Genomic DNA, 17,867 nt, shown 5'->3' with positions numbered 1-17,867 from the left:
ACCTAGCTGATGGGAGACAGTTGTAGAGTCTGAGCTCATTCCTTGTGACCTTACACCTGCTGTTCAGTGTAAATGCACCCTTTCCCAGGGACCCAGAGGCTGAAACCCTCACCTCTTCTAATCTTGCCTTCTGATGTGACCTCTAGTGGAAAATCTAATTTAAACCTTTCTCCCTCTCCTGCTCTCTTTCCCTCTCTTCCTTTCCCTCTCCCTCCCTACCTCCCTCTCCCTCTCTCTTTCCTTCTCCCCCCCTTCTCTCTCTCCCTCCTCCTCTCCCCCCTCACTCTCTCTCTCTCTCTCTCACACACACACACAATCTCACACACACATCACAAGTACTCTTTATTCTCCCCTCCCCCAGCCGTAATACCTCATCCTTTCTCTAAGGCACTAACACTTATTATTAACATAGGGTGTAATTTATCCATGCATGCCTGTGGCTTCTTTTCTCTCCCCTCCTGCTAGAAAATAAACTCTACCAAATGTTGTTCCATATAGGCCAAGTACCGAGATCAGTACCTGGCAACTCAGGATGCCCCGGAACTCTCTGTGTGGGTAAGAATAAGCTGGAAAAAAATCTTTAGATTCTGGATGATCTAGCCTACCAGCCACCCATGATCCCTCCCTGTAAACATGCACTCCTTGAGCCCCCTAGAGTGCCTGCTCTGACCTCATCACCATCATGATCTAACCTGTTAAAGTTTCCTTACCTCCTCAACTCAAGCTTGGCTCCAGGTTGAGAATGTCATTGAGCCTGTGGTCCCTTCTCAGAGTGCTAGCCTATTCTCACCTGAGGTCTATCCATGACAGCCCCTTCCCAGCCACGCTGTCCCTTGCATATCCAGATCCCTGTCCACTGTTTTCCTCTTCCAAATATTCCTTATTTTTTTTCTTTGAGGCATGTTAGCACAGGGCACAGGCACTCAGAGAAAGCGTAAGGACAGGAGGTAGAGATGAGGAGGGAGGGAGGGAATTGCAGTAAGATGTCTCCTCACTTATTCTAAACCCTTCGACTTTATTCAAAGGCACAGGAGAAAATGAATCCATTGGGCCCAGAGTCTATTTTAGAAAAATTACTCAAGCTGGAGATGAGTGGAAATTGTAGATATAAAGGGAATCACATGGAGACTGGCTGTGGAGGAAACGGGGTCCTGGTCAGCAGGAACAGGAATGGTTAGCGCCATTCCAAACCCACCTGGCCAAGAGATTCACAATGGCTAATTCCGGCACTTATGCTGTGGACACAAGATGGCAACCGAAAAATTAGCCGTTCCAGGGTAAAAGTACAGCACTGTCTCCTGTCCTTTCAAACAGAGCCTAAGTGTGACTTTTGGGTGATGGCAAATGCAACAGCCTTTCTCTACAGTCTGAATAGCAAACTTGCTCTGGGGCCTTGCTTAGTGCCAGATCTCTTACTAAGGGCCTAACATGTCTAACCACGCCTGTGCTGTAGACCAGTGGTTCTCAGCCTGTGAGTCATGACCTCGTTAATTCACAGGGGTTGCAAATCAGCTGTCTTGCATATAAGATATTTACATTACAATTCACAGAAGTGGTGAAATAAGTCATGAAGTAGCATTTTACAGTGGGAGGGTGGGGGAGGTCACCACAACATGAGGAAGTGTATTAAGGGGTCACAGCATTAGGAGGGTGGTGAAGGAGCTTTTCAAGTTTGTGATGGAGTGTGGATTAGTTGCTAGGCAACGTGATCCCAAGCCTTGTGGGCTTGGACTTCAGGGATATATCGAACCACTTTCCCTCACAACTGCTTTTCTGAGAAGAGGAATGCTTCTTTTTTTTTTTTTTTTTTTTTTTTTAGGTTTCGGTTTTTCATGACAGGGTTTCTCTGTTTAACACTAGCTCTGTAGACCAGGTTCAAACTTGGAGATCTGCCTGCCTCTGCTTCCTGAGGGCTGAGGTGAAAGACATGTGCTATCACCACCCACAGCTGCTATCCTAAGATTCTGTGTATTCATTCAGCAAACAGCCCAGCACCTCTGTAGTCAGACCCAAAATGTGGCCTGTTTACAAAGCTGGCAGTGACCTGAAGCTAGCTGTTGGTGCCAACGCGGCCCCAGTGCAGAAGTTAGCGGGTATTAAAACAAAACAAACAAAAAGAAAGCAAAACAGCCTCAGCAAATGCTGTGTTGGAAACCAGTTTCCCTTCCTTGTTCTGATTCTGTCAAAGGGAGAAAAGCCTCCAAGTAGCAGCAGCCCAGGTGGTCATCGGGCGGTCCTGCAGGTGCAGGGCTCTGGCGAGCCACCTGCGACCAAGAAAATCAAGTCGCCAAGGATGCTCTCCTTTAGGAAGACTGTTGTAAATATCTGTGCACCTCTTACTTCACCTATCCAAAAATAGGACTGTTGTTCAGATCAACTCATTCTCCTTTTAAAAGAAACTGCATTTGAATAAAAGCTTAAGTGCCACCTGCAGCTCTGAGGTACAGACATACTGAGTTTCCTCTCAGACGAAGACAGAGGGCATGAGGCAGGGTTGCTTCCTCCCCAAAGGTTTCAAAGCAGGTTCACTGCAAGATACTCCTTGAGATTCACTTCCTTTTTCAATATGTGGCCCTTTATGAAGGGAAACCTGTCCAAACCTGTCCTCCTTTAGCTATTTGGACAATATGCGTCTGAGGGTTTCTACGGATGTGATAAAACACCATGAACAAAAGCAACTTGAGGAAGAAAAGAGTTTATTTCACCTTACAGCTTTCAGTTTATCACAGAAAGAAACCAGGGCAGGAACCTGGAAGCAGGAGCTAATATAGAAACCATGGAGGAATGCTGTTTACTGACTGGCTCCTCACCAGCTCAGCCTGCTTCCCCAACCCCCAACCCCTGACTCCTGACCCCACAAGACAGGTTTTATCTATGTAGCCCTGGCTGTCCTGGACCTAGTTCTGTAGACCAGGCTGGCCTCAAACTCAGAGATTCAACTGCCTTCTGAGTGCTGAGATTAAGGGTGTACACCACCACCCAGTCCTCTACTCTCTGATCCTCCAACACCCAGTATCAGCCTGCTTCAGCCTGCTTCAGCCTGCTTCTGCAAGGGTGGACCCACTCACAGTGATCTGAGCCCTCTTACGTCAATCATTAATCAAGAAAATGCCATAGGCTTGTCCACAGGACAATCTGATGGGTACCACTTTATCAACTGAGGCTTTCTCTTCCAAAATGACTCTAGCTTGTGTTGAGTTGACATTAAACTAATTAGCACAATATACAACATAGGGGGACTCTCAAAAGTGTGCAGTCTTGTCCCTATCTGTACCTGAACATCCTGAGTTCTAGGCCCATCTCAGATCTATTGGTATGATCTCAATGTTTCTTTCATAGTGGGAATAACTGCTAGTATTATGGGTTAGCATTACTTCAGAAGTGGGACCTTTGGGAGGTAACTGGGACATTAAGACTTTGCCCTTGCAAACTAATGCATTTGCATTATTAATGTACTATATATTAAATGGTTATCTATTGCAAGAACTCTTTCATCAGAAAAGGGACCTCTTTTGGCTTCCTTATACCCATGCTGCCACATGTCTCCCTTGGGTTAGTCAGAGAACACCCTTTGACCACGGACACAGCCCTCCCCACTCACCACACCCCACCCCCGCCCCACCCCCATTCTGAGTGACTGGAACCATGAGTTGAATAAACCTTATTTTTGCAAGTTACCAAATCTGTAGAATTCAAGTGGTAGTAACACAAAATGAACGGAGATGCCAATTAAATCAGACTCTGGAGGATGGATCTGGGAATTAGAACTTTGTAAGTTTAGAGAATTCTGAGGCATACGGAGGCTTGGCAGTCACTGGATTTGAAAATGAAAAAAATTAACTCCTTCTTAGGAAAGTGCAACCCAGGTCGGATGAAAACTGTTTCAGACAGGGACTCCCTCCCCAAGTGTTTTCCTGCAATAGTATTAACAACCAAACCCCGGGGAAGTTGCAGATCCATTACTGAACAAAAGGCCTGTGAGCAGAATGGTGGCAACCAGATCACTTTTTAAATGTCTCTGCCTTGCTAACAATGCCGGTTGCTGCTTAATGGGAGTTTGCTCTGAGCGGAAGGAGAGATGAGGTGTGCAGGTGAATCTGCCATTGCCATGGAAACAACAGCCATTGTCTCTAGAGAGAATCCCCTCCCTCTCAGGCACTCCTGCCATTCCATTTCAGAAGTCCCTGTTTTTGTTTGCTTCAGCTCAGGCCTCCTGCTTTCTTGGTGCCTGATTCTGACAGCTTATAAATCCATCTACTGGTCTGGTTTCTTCCTTAGCGTGTCTTTGAAAGGTATTTTAGTATAATCTGAACAGGGTGGAAATTACTCTCATCTCTGGGCACAAATTTCATGGGTGGTAGGTAGGAGGATGGGGGGATGAGGTGAGCTTAGAATTGAAGCAACCCATTTGCAGCCCTTCTTCCCCATCTTAATTAATAAGCCCAGTAAAAATGCACCTGCACCAGGATTTTAGTTAATATTTTTAACACGTTGTTTTATGCTGAGTTAGAGAAAACTCAGTGCCCTGCTTCTGTCCCAGAAGTCTTCCTGCTAATAGTGGATGTGCCATGCCCAGGGACACTGTACCTTATGGAATGAATTCAGGAGAATTTCAGCCTTGTCCCCAACTGGTCAAACTAGATGCACATGTGTTTATCCCAGAATAGGGAGCAAGGCCCAGTGGGTCATGACCTTTGCAAGAGCGCTTTCCACACTTCTGAACAGGCCTTTACCCTTCTGGGCTCAGAAAACCAAAGCTCCCTGAGTGTATCAACACCTCCCTCCCCAGAGTGGGGCAGCACATAAGCACTCATCTCTTGAACTACATACGAGATTTGTTTTTTAAAATCTGCAATAGCTGTTCCTCATAGGGGCATGTGCCGTATAACCAGCCCTTTTTCTCTCTGAGAGAAAGATGAACCAAAAGAGGAAGGTAAGTAGTGTGGTAGACAAAGTGCTATTTCCTTCACTTATGATGGTGGTGGTGTTGGGGGTCTGTGATTAAAAAAAAAAAATAGAAAGGGGTTGGGGATTTAGCTCAGTGGTAGAGCGCTTGCCTAGCAAGTGCAAGGCCCTGGGTTCGGTCCCCAGCTCCGAAAAAAAGGAGAAAAAGAAAAAAAAAACCAAGATAATAAAAAAAAAAATAGAAGGGTAAAACGTCTGTAACAGATCCATTCCCAGAAGCTGAACCATGGAGGAAGTCAGATAATAAACAGAGATGTGTGAAGAGAAGGAACAAAAAGTTCTTTAGTCCATGCAGAGAGGCCCTGGCTTCGATAACCCGATGCTTCCTCCTACACAGTAGGGTTGGTCAAGCTTCCAGGAAGCCATTATTCCCTCTCCCCTGATAATGTTTTGGAGGACCATGCCAAGTCCGTGTGGCTCACTTCTCTGTGCTTCTGTGCTGGTCACCACGTCTCTGATGTTAACATTTTATCTTCAGCTATACTTAGTATCTACCAGCGTCGTGAGATATCAGTGTCACGCAGCATGACGGCAACTGTCCCTAAAGTGGCTTTGTACCTTCTGCCTTCTACCGAGCTTTGTGTTGGCGCCACCGCTTCACTCTGTGCCCGTTATGTTACTTTAATTTCTTCAGAACATCTTTTCTAAAGCTCCCCATAGGTGAGCAGTATTGCTAAGCACAGTGTTATATTTCCTCAGCTTGCAAGAGGTTCAGCTTGTACTTGGGAAGACAGCAATGTACTCCTGTTCCACCTTGTCCTTAGCATGGGTTTGGGACCAGTCAGACTGGAAGCAAGGCTGAGCCACCTTCGGATGCCATTGCTAGGATGGCATTGGTTGCTTTAGGATGACTTCTTGCTACTTGTGCTTGCATTCTCTAGTTATCATTCATCTGTCACCAGATAGCTATTGAGTGAGCTGAGAAAGCAGGACACACACCTGGGGGAGGGGGAGGACACAGAGAGAGAGAGAGACAGACAGACAGAGGGAGGGGAGAGGGAGAGAGAGACAGGGGGAAGGGAGATAGAGACAGAGAAACAGAGAGAAAGAGAGACAGCGGGGGAGAAGGAGAGGGAGGTAGAGACAGAGAAACAGAGAAAGACAGAGAGGGACGGGGGGGGGGGGGGGGGGCAGTTATGTGGGTCAGCCAGGGGTTAAGCAAGGGAGTGCAGTTGGGCATTGTGGGTAGGGGGCATACAGAAAAAAAGCCATTTAAGAAATTTGATTCCCAATTTGTTCTGTTAAATATTTTATTTGCTAGACCTAACATCTATTTTATGAACGTTATGCTGTACATAATTTATTCATTTTGAAGAAAATCCTAGCAAAGTGGAAGGGAAAATAAACACTTTATGTAATCCCCAGTGGCCTTAGCTCTTTTTTGGAAGCCAGGGACTTGAGTTCTTTTGAAAGTTTTACCCTGGAATGAAGTTACCACTTCATTTGTTACAGAACAAATGAAACAAAGCAGGATAGGGCTATCCGGTCTCCTAGACTCCAAAAGGGATGGGGACAGGAGGTGTGAAGGGGGATGGCTCCGTGCTCCTCTGCTTTCTGACTCTTCCTGCTCAAGAACAGGATGTTCAGGCAGAGGATGAAGCAGAGACTGTAGGTTTTGACTGCAGGACTTTGTTAGGGTTTCTGCAAGGAAGTATTGGCTGGGCTTGTGTACTCTGAGCATTCACACCGGTGAGAGAATGATGGTCTGGAAGGGTCACAGCTCTCTGGAAGGAATCTGTAGGCCTTGCAGCAAGCCAAGTCACAGAGAATTCTAGTTCCAGTTTCAACTATCTCCAGAAAAACAAGATACTTCTAGAAGAGTTCAGGCCTCTTTAAAAAAAAAATTATTGATTTTTTGGTTTTTTTTGGGGGGGTTGTTTGTTTGTTTGTTTGTTTTTGGGTTGTTTTCTTTTTGCCTGAGTCACTGTCTATGTTGGTTCAGGCTGAGCAAAAAGAGCCAACTGCAGGAACCATAATCAGACTGGTGTATTTACCCACCAGATCCGACTGCTAACGAGAAAAGGAAAAGATGTGGTATCTCAGAGCTCCCTCCCCTCAAAGAGATGAGGAGACAAGAGGAGAAGAAGGAAGGAGATGCTAGGTCTTATCCAGGGCTCCTATAATGACTGGGTGAGCTAGTGTCTCTCTGAAGCACTGTTAAGCTTCTAACGGTAGGAAAAGGTAAGAAATTGTCACAAGAACACACTGAAACATTATCCCTTTTTAGAACGCAATAAAAGAATCACTGGAGTTACTAGGTTCCCACTAATTTGTAAGTATGTGTACTCATATACATGTGTGTAAATTTGGGGACGTAAAAGGTCTGGCTATTATTATATACCACATAACACCAACCAATAGTGGTGAAGGCAGAAAGAAATCCAGAATTTGTGTGCAGCTTCTTACAAAATGTCTATGGGAATGACAGTAGGGCATCCATTAGAGAAGTTGTCCAGAATGGCTTCTCTTTTCTCCTTGACTGATTGAGACTTCAGGCTACTAGGCATGGCTCAGTAACTATCTGGACCAGTGACTTTACCACCAACCACCTACTTCACAGTAAGCAAATGCTATTAACTTCCTTTACACCAGGAAGGAACACTATTTAAGAAATTAGAGGGAGTGGTAAAAACTAGTCAAAGTGTACAGCATCACCACCATCTTTATATTTAAACTCAGAACTCATGTTGATGGTAATGAGACCATGGGTTTGGACACGATTGATGAGTAGTGGATCTATACAAAGAAAATGGGCTACACACTGACTTAGAAAAAGTGACTGTGTGAGAAGACAAAGACCTCAGGAAGGCAGCTGAAAGAGACTCAAGAACAGTAGGGAGATAGTCAGGGAGACTGGAAAGGTCAGTGGTGTAGGCAGAAAGTGAGTTGGAGACTGGATAAGAGTAGAAGTAAGGAAAGACTTCTACAACTTGAAGATTTATTTACAAAGAAGCATTAAGCCCATCCCTGCATCTGCATGTTCTAGCTGATAAGCATTTCCCGTAGCAGTGAATAGTTAAACTGCCTTGGCTCCTGAGGGGTAGCACATGTACTACACCCACCCTAAAGCTCTGGACTCATGAATGAAAGACAGACAGACAGACAGACAGACAGACAGACAGACAGACAGACACACACACACACACACACACACACACACACACACAGACCAACAAATTTTGATATGCCTTGACTAGCTCAATGGTGGGCATTTCTAAACCTCCCCTCAGCTAGCAAACACTCCCCTCTGGTATTCCTTACTTAACATCTTTTTTAAAAAAAAATCTATATTTCATCTCTGCCACCCAAGATCCAATCAGGAGAATGGCCACTAGGACCTTGTTAGCGGGCCTTTAAGTCTGTTCTCCTTACTCCTCGTCCTCCCCGCCCCCATCGTGGCAATTCTCTTCTGCTCTTCTCCCTCTCTCCCTTGGTTCCTTGCCCTCACAATCTAAGAGTCCTGCCTCTGTCTCCCTACCCAGCCATTGGCTGATGGCAATTCTTTATTACCAGTTGAATCGAGCTGGGGGCGGGGATCCTCAGCATCTGGAAGCACAGTTTTTGGGATCCAAATTTAGACAAAGCATTGGAATCAATTCCCAACATCTTACCCTTTCTGTCCAAATTTTAAAAAGAGGCTGTTCACAGACACAAATTGAACATAAACATGACAATTATGTAAATTAAAAAGTATGATGTATAATTAACATCCAGTCCGTCATATTTACCAATTAGATAAAGTACTGTACTATTTATCCTGACTTAAAGAGCTTACAATTCTACACTTGAACTATATTCTGACTTTAATTTATATTACCATCTGTAAACCATCCTTTCTATAACATCTTCCTCAATGTTAAACAACTTGAGTTTGATTATGAGATCAGAACTAGTCTTCAACTCTGTCAGAAATCTGAGAACAAATTATTATCTGAATATATGGGAAGCACAAAAACATAGCTTCTAAAACTTAAAATTGTAGAGACAGCTGACTACTTGGGTAGTTCCCTATTGCTCAAAACGTCGGAGTATCTGTTTTCAGTCTTCTGGCCCAGAATCATCTGACAGACCTTGAAACGAAGCAGGAACTATGAAGGACTTGTTTACTCTGTCTTGGCAGAGCTAACTTGTCAACTATCCCACATTGTATGTCCTTTCTTGGGCAGTATCTTTTGTCTGTATATGAATAGGACAATTTTTGCCCAGTCCATATATAAGTTTTGATACTCAATTTTTTCTTTGAACCAAGAAAGGGGTACTGCCAGGAGCAGGCATGTCTTTCATGAAATGATCTTTAATAATGAATTAATATTGGATGTCACATTCTGTGAATTTCTGATGTTTTTGAAGACTATCTATCTATATAAAGCATATCTGAGTTGTTAAACCTTGGCTACTCTTAGCTATTCCTATTTGAATATTGTAGAAAGCACCTTAATATAATTAGATCAGAATCTAATATAACCATGCATTTATTACCTGGCCCTTAACTTGCATTGCTTAATCATCCTAAACAGCTTGTAACAGCTGTTATTAGAAGGAGTGGGTCTAAGCCTTGTATTCTTAAATGAGTTGCATAGGCACAATGCCTGTCTAAGAGTAACAACATTAATTTCAAATTTTACATAAATATAAGAAATTTATATCAATAAAACCTTAAACCTGCATCAACCTATAAAATTCTGTACCAATATTAAATTATAAATTCAATTTATATCAATTATAAAGATTTCTACCAATGTAAAGATTGTGGCTATATAATGCTTTGCTTAACAATAAGTTTAGTAATCCATCTCATCTATTTCCTTCCTGTTCAAAATTATGACCATTTTCAAATTATCCCTTAAAATGACAGCCTATCTATAATTTATAAAATAACCATAACCAGACCCAAACCCAAGGGATTGGTACAATGACTTTCCATAACTTCTTCCTGCTGAATAGAGGTAACAAAAAATTCTTTAAAGAAGTGAGAGGGGTAGGAAAATTAGAAAATTTGGTTAGACTTAAGAAAGCTAGCTTTAGCTTCTGTTACCCAGTCTTTATATGCTTAGAAAGCTCAGGACTCGACTGAAGTTTTGACTGGATCCTTCTGAAAGATTGGATGAAGCGAGGTCATCTGGAATCATCAGTTATTCCTGAAGCTGTTCAGGAAGCAAGTCTCTGGAAACAGCTTCAGGAGGCAGGGCACTGGAACAGCAGGTCACATCAGCGTCCCCGAGGATGAATCTTTCCAGAGCTGTAATATATGAATCTCATGACCAAAATTTTAGTACTTTTAGGATATCTGTATGAATTGTGCAAGGTGCACAGATCAGTTAAGAATAGATTTTGTTCCTTCTTTGAGCAAGTGAAAGACAACTATCCTTTTTATAAATTAAGTCGATCAATAACCAAACGTAATAAACCTTCATTCATGCCATGTGAAGGCAGGCACGAAGAATCTTAAGGATTCCATAACCTACAAGATGTATTGTCTAATTTTAGCTGAAGTTTTGGCTAGAGACATTTTTATATCTAAGAGAACCCTTAGATTAGGCCATTCCCATGTTGAGGAATCAGCAGATCAAGTTACCTGTCCTGTTTGATTTTCTCCAATCTTTCTTTTCTGTAGCCAAGATCTTCAGGGGGTCTTCCCCTGTCATATCTGATCCATATCACTCTGGAAGGGGTCCAGAGCCTTTTCTCCTTTCCTGTCAACACAAATACAGAGCTTCTTTCTCAAAATAGCATGCATGACCTTGGTCCAGTAACCAGAAACCATTAAAGGTGTAGAATGAATTAAATTAATAACTTGACCTTTCTCCCAGAGTATTTTTGATATCATTAGTAATACCAAATTTATAATCTTCATTTTGTTAATTAAAACAACTCCAGACAATTAAAGCAATCTAAACAAATATTGTATGTTGAGAAAATGTTCCTCCACTATCTTCTATTTCTTTTCTTACATGATTAACTGTTAATAGTGAGATCAAGGCTTGAGTTTCTACAGTCTGGGATAGGTTAGGCTGCCAATCCCCTGCTCTTTGACCTTTAATTTAAGGTCAAAGTCTCAATTACTTATTCATCTATGTATTTAGCTTTAATTAAATTCCCTTCTACTTACTGTATAAGTCTATTACTAGGCTTTATTTTTGTCATATCAGGCTGAGTAATCCCAAAAATCCCACGTAGACCATGTCTGAAGATCCTGAGAGCTGCCCTCGCATAAACTTTTTAAATTTCTTTTAATTCATTTTTTCATTACTTCTATTCTCCCTCCTTGTCTTTATTTCCTACATTTGAGATCAAAGGCCTGGATTTCTTTATCCACATATACTTTAGAACATTTAAACAATTACCATTATATTCCATTCTGGCCTTAAAAACAATTAAATCCAATTTTATCTTTATCCTTTGATTATTTGCTTATAGGAGGCAGGCAGTTCCCCCTCAATCTCTCCCTCTCCCTCCCCCTTTTCCTCCCCTCTCCCTCTTCCTCTTCCCCCTCTCCTCCTCTCTCCCCCCTCTCTCCCCATCTCCCCATCTCTCCCCCTCTCCCTGTCTCTCAGCCTTGGAGTAGCCCATCTCTGCACAGCAGGGATTCCCAGCATCTCCAACTCTCTAAGGCAGCTAGAAACGTTTAGAAGGGCTGGGGATAAATCCCCAGCTGGCTGTGTTCCTTTACTCTAGACTTTCCACAGGAACCACATGACTCAGCTTGGCCAGCTGAGAAACCAATTCCCTTACCTCCTAATCTAACATTACGAACATCTCTAAAACATCTCTAAATAATTTTTTAATAGCGAGTTCTTGCCTAACACGTTGTGCGACATCAATAAGGAAAACCTCCTACAACTCGATCTACAATGACCTTGAAGATTTACAAAGAAGCATTAAGCCCATCCCTGCATCTGTGTGCTCTAGGTGGGAAACATTTCCTATTTCAATTCATACCTGAAATTTAGAGAGTATCTTCATTTCTAGTAAAAATAATAGTTTGGGGGTCACTAGTTTAAAACAGAGACTGTCAGCTCGGGGAGTGAGAAGCTGGTCTAGACAGCTCTAGAAACAGAGCAGCTGTAATTATCCTCAAATAATTAGGTTAATTATTTTTGAGATGAGTTGTCCCTAACCCAAGGTCAAGATGCTACAGAAGAAAACAGAAAACAGAGAGGATCGTGATTATGGCTACAAAAATGCAAACGTTAAAAAGACAAAGAGACTAGGGAATGAGATAAGAATGACAACAATTTAATGCTTTGCATGATTTGTCATACTGTTTTAAAATTAAGAAACAAGCCTGAGCAGTGGTATGTGCCTATAATCCCAATACAAGGGAGGCTGAAGCAGGAGAACCATTAGTTTGAGGCCACACTTCTTTAAAAAAAAGGGGGGGGGGGCAAGACTAGTCTATCAAGCTTGTTTTTCAACAAATTAAACTGCGACAGAGACAAATACAATAAAGAAGATAAAATTAGCAAAGACCAAATGGAGCCATCAAAGCTGTGAGGTCACAAGTGTGTCCCAATTGGACAACTCAAGAATTGTAAAGCGCCTGTTCCTTAGTGCTTAGTTGTTGAAATTTCCAAACACCAAACCTAAAGACTACAGTTTACAACCCTCCAGGAAAGGAAACCATCAATATAAAAGAACTATCGAGGGCACCATCCGATTGCCTCCCAGAAACCACAAATGCCAGGAGAGCTGAGCAGTACTGTCAGTCGTCTCAGGGAAAAACTATTCAGCCTCTGCAATGGGATTATGTCTTGAAGGACTGACCTGTCAGTTTCCTGTGTGACTCTTTCCTGCTTCCCTCAGTGAACTCCCTCAGTCCTACTCAGATGGATGTGACTCACCCATTTGGAGGCATCGACAAAAACTATAAAATGAAAAGGATGAAGCTGTCACGGAGGAAATGGATGAGAAGTTAAGTCATGCTTCCTTTAGGAAGCGCAAGGCCCTGGGTTCAGTCCCCAGCTCCAAAACAAAAAAGAAAAAGAAAAAGAAAAGTTATGCTTCCTTGCTTGCAGAGCCAGTCCCCATGAACTGAGGGAGAAAGGCAGGGGCTGATTGCTTTAGACAGGGATGAAGAAAACTCCGAATGTAAGGGGGACGGGGTTTCAAGAGGGAAAGCCTCTCGTCACAGGCACTCCTGGTCACCCGGAAACTGTCCCTGCTCAGTCCATCATACTGGTCCCAATCTCCAGTGAGGACTTCTGTCTGCCTTCTGGCTGAGTGGTGGATGACCATGTGTCTGCTTTAAAGGAATCATTTGTTTGACGGGAATCTACTGCATAAGGGTGGGCATCTGAGACATTTGGTGGGATGTTAGTGACATGAACACAAAGCTTTTTTCCAGAGGCTAAGAGCACTGACTGCTCTTCCAGAGGTCCTGAGTTCAAATCCCAGCAACCACATGGTGGCTCACAACCGTTTGTAATGAGATCTGATGCCCTCTTCTGGTGTGTCTCAAGGCAGCTAAAGTGTGCTTATATATAATAAATAAATAAATCTTTGGGGGGAAAAAGCTCTTTTCCTTCTGATCAAGACAAGGCTGGGTAGAACCAGTTTGAAAATTACACTCTGAGTAATTCTTTTCCCTGACAGGCTATCAAAAGTGTCAGAAATACTGGGGTATTCTGAAGCATTCAAATCTTAGCATCTTATCACTTGCAGGTTTGTGGCTCTCTCTCTCTCTCAGCAAAATCAGAAAGGCAATCAAGCAAAAGGGAAGATCTGGAATTGAACAAACAGATGCAGGGAGGAAAAAAAACACAGCGAAAGGAAACTCTATTCCCAGAATGACGGCCATCATGCAGGCATAGAAAATACACTGTTGCTGTGGGGACAGGAAGATGGAGGTCTCCAGAAGGGAGGAAAATTAGGTGAGAACAGCTCCAGTTGGCATGGTGATCTTGGTGTTCAAGAGGGTATCATGTGAGGGCCATTATGAGAGAAAGCATTGGCTGATGTCAGGGCTTTAAGGAAAAAAGCAAGGAGGGAAGAGCCATTCAGCAAGTGAACAATGAAAATGTACAAAAAAAAAAAGCTCAAATGTATAATGATTTTAAGACCGCCACAAAGGAAGGGTTAAGTAACATGGGTCATTCATATACAACAGAGTATTAGTCACAAAGAACAAAATTGTATCATTTGCAAGAAAACAGATGTAAGAGGGTACTGTTGTAACTAATAAAATAAGTCAGATCCAAACAATGTTTTTTCTCTTATATGCAAAATCTAGATTTTTTTTTAGGCATAAAAGGTTATTATTTGGGAAGAAGGAATCAGGGGAGAAGGAAAGGGACCAGAGAAGGTAAAAGAGGGGTCAAATGTGATTGAAGTTCACTGTGTGAGCCTGCATGAAAATGTCACATTGAAGCCCATTATTTTGTACAAATAATTTATGCTACTAATAAAAAAGTAACAGAAAATGGATGTATTAACAAGTGCATTCATGATGCCATGCAATGATTCTTTTATCTATTTTTATCTATTATTATTTTAATCTATCAAATAAAATACAAACAAGCCGCAGGGGAAAAAAGAAATGAAGAAGCCATTTGACCTGAAGGGAAAGAAATAAAAACATCTCTCCTGTATAACTAGGTCAGCATTTGCATAGGCCTAGGAACACTAAGGTTGCATCTGTGGCTTGTGAGGGAGATTTGAGTGTGGGAACAGGATGGAATTCAATCTGACAATCTTGATGGGTTAAAAGGGGAGTTGGGAAAAGGAGGGCCAGAGGGAGAGGAGGCCATAAGACAGAACGACACAGGCACCAGTGTCTCTTCAGAGACCAAGGGCTGGCGGGCACGGCTGAAGTTTATGGCATAAGAGACAGGTGTGGCTAGACAACCACTAACTCAGGAGTTTGTAAAAATGAAAACTGGAGCATTATACTTGGTTTATTTTTTAAAAATATTTCTCGGGCCTGTTTTTAAGGTAAGGCCAACTTAGCTTTCTTAACTTCGGGCCCAGGAATACAGAACTGTCTACCTAACTTTGATATGGTGAATACCAGGAGCTTCTCAAAACAAAGAAGATCAACTTCTCTGAGCCGGAAGCACGATGTTAAGCATGTAAGCTAGGTGGATAATTTTTCATGTAATAGAATGTATTCATTTTCCTTGAAGGCAAAGAAGACCTTCGGTTGTGATGACACAGAGTCTAAGTCAGTGTTTGTTAAGCGACTGCTGCTGAGGAGTTCACATCAGACACAAAGAGAAAACACACTTACCACACAGCCTGGACGTCAGTTCTGCGTGCCATTGCTCCGCCATCTTCCTGAGTAGGCAGCACGGTTCCCATGTGGCGTCCAGAGCCTTCCTATTCCTCCAGCTAAGCAATGGTCTGGCTCTCGCATTTAGTAAACAGCACGAGGCACTTTATATCTAAACACTACATGACAATTTCAGCTGTTCGCATGCTGCATGTATGAACTTTGGGTGACTGCCAATCACTCGTTGCCTTTTATCAACCAACACTTTGTTCAGAGCATTGTGAGACCATGGTCCCAGAATAGAGCTGTGGAAGGAAAATTCTATCCTAAGGAGGGCTAAGACATGAATCTTGTGACTCTTCAAAACGTGGAATTGTTCTTGGAGGGTACTTTCCTGTTTTCCCTGGTGTAGCAGAGAGGAGCAAATTTGCTTTAGATCATTCATCGTAATCGATATTTGTTTATGTGCCCCTATGAAAAAGCGTGTTTTCGACACATGTGGCTTGTCCTTGTGATGCGTACTTTACTCAGGTGACTCTTCTTAACTCTCAGAGTATAAATTCTCTGATGTTCTGAATAAAGTTGGCTACTGCATGAGACTTTAGTCTGCCTTGTTTCTAGGCTCCATTCTCCCAGGTTCCGGTGCCTTTAGAGTGATAAGCAGTGTATGAATCCCTTTTGAAATGTGTAGTTTCTGGGCCCCCTAAAACTCTCATACACATGTAGCACACACAAAGATACATGTACATACACATAATTTTTTTCTTTTAGTCTTTTAAAACTGTTTGGGTTAGATAAAAATCGTCTGGCTTTAAAAATAATCATAGGCCTTTAGTTTGAATCCTTCATGACAAAAACAAAAACAAACAAGCAAAAAACCTGATATCATTATACAAAAACTTAAGAAAATTGTGTTTGAGATGAAAAAGCCACACATAAATCCATCACCCAAGGAATGTTCAGGTACCCAGAATGCTGGCATTAAGAATGTTTTAACACAGTAGATTTCAAATCTACCATAGCTAAAGACATCTACCAGAATCTGGGGACATCTTTGGTTGTCACAAATGTGGCAATGCTTCTGATATCTCATAGAGAGAGGCCAGGAATGTTCTACTATGCTGAGAAAGGCCATAAGTACTCAGCTGACCAAAATGGCAACTGTACGGACAATCCCTGCTCCTAGATGAAGACATTCCTCAAAGTGTGGATCTCAGACAAAGTTTATACATTCTACGGATCCTCCAGGCTCAACTCTATCCACCAAATCATCAGGTCCGTACCACAAGATAAATGGTACACTGGAAAGCTTCCAATGGGGTGTGAGTGTCAAAGACTGTGAGCCGCTGGACCAAGACAGCAGACCAGAGTTCTTTTCTACCTCAAGAACTCCCATCGCAGATTTAGCAAAACTGCATTTCAGCAATAACAACAGAAAAACTTCGGTTGAAAATATCGAAGAGGGCTGGAGAGATGGCTCAGTGGTTAAGAGCACTGACTGCTCTTCCAGAGGTCCTGAGTTCAAATCCCAGCAACCACATGGTGGCTCACCACCATCTGTAATGAGATCTGATGCCCTCTTCTGGTGTGTCTGAAGACAGCTACAGTGTACTTATATATAATAAATAAATCTTTAAAAAAAAAGAAAAGAAAAGAAAAGAAAATCTCGAAGAGACAAAGCAATCGCATCGGAAGATACCACCTACAGCCATCGCCCAGTCCTAAAAGACAGGGGAGGGTTTCTACAGAAAGAAGGGAATTTATAACCGTGCCTCAGCACAGAGGGGACAGTTTAGGCTTCTGCCAGCATTTTTAAAAGCTTATCAACAGGAAAAGCAACCCTGAACACTCCAATTTTAAAGGCAATCTATATTCCTCAGGCATTCCATCCAGGCACTTCAAATGATGATACATAAAATGAAAGAGAATAAATCACAGGACTCCTCACTGGCATCTTTGTCTTGTGGAAATTGGAGACTAATCTAAGCCATATCAAATGATCTAAGTTGTACATTTGTTATTTGCTTTTAACATTGAAAAAAATGCATTTTAAAAGGGACACCGCCTGGAGCCCTGTCTCTCTTGGAGAGTGTTTGAAATGCTGCCTGCTCCAAAAGGCCAACAGATGTTCTTGTCTTCTCTTCTGTTAGGTCAAGTCCCCACAGGAATGGGCCACTACTGCTGACAGAAGTGCAGCCCACCCCTCAAAGGTCAGGCACATTCTGGGAGCATTGTCCTTGGCAGACATCAGTAGAAAACGGCCCAGAAACAGAAGTGTAGATAAGCAATGTGTCCCTGGGCTGATGCAATACGAATTTCAAGGCTGTGAAACCAGGAGAAGGAGCTCCCCAGGAAATGAAGTTTACGCCTCACTTGTGCATGTAAGCTGTTGGCTTTGTTTTCTTGTTTGTTTGCTTGCTTGGTTTTGTTTTGTTTGTTTTTCTGATTTGCACCACCCAAGGCCTCTCTGCAGGCTGGTAACAGCATTGAGCTCTGGAAAGGCCTCTATAAGTCAGACAACAGGAGGCACCAGGGAGCCCTCCCACCATCCAGCAAATAGATCTTATTTTCTTTGCTTGTGCTTTTCTTCTCTGATTTAGGGGGAAACCAAAATAAAAATTAGTCCTGTCTAAGCCGTACTGTCCCTGCCTTGCCTCGTGCCAAATGAGCATCTGCCTATGTCTAGCTCCCAGTG

General features: G+C 42.6%; 1 long non-coding RNA gene across 1 annotated transcript; it reads left to right on the top strand.

Moving 5' to 3' along the window:
• The first annotated feature begins 4,797 nt into the window (after positions 1-4,797).
• LOC148005187 (uncharacterized) lies at positions 4,798-15,771 on the top strand. The gene is made up of 2 exons (XR_015622318.1): positions 4,798-4,933; positions 15,087-15,771. It is a non-coding gene; the product is annotated as an uncharacterized LOC148005187 (long non-coding RNA).
• The last annotated feature ends 2,096 nt before the right edge of the window (positions 15,772-17,867 follow it).

Source organism: Rattus norvegicus, chromosome 6, assembly GCF_021556685.1.
Source record: "Rattus norvegicus strain SHRSP/BbbUtx chromosome 6, alternate assembly SHRSP_T2T, whole genome shotgun sequence".
NCBI classification, from domain to species: Eukaryota; Metazoa; Chordata; class Mammalia; order Rodentia; family Muridae; genus Rattus; species Rattus norvegicus.
This window is presented reverse-complemented; position numbering and strand designations above follow the sequence as displayed.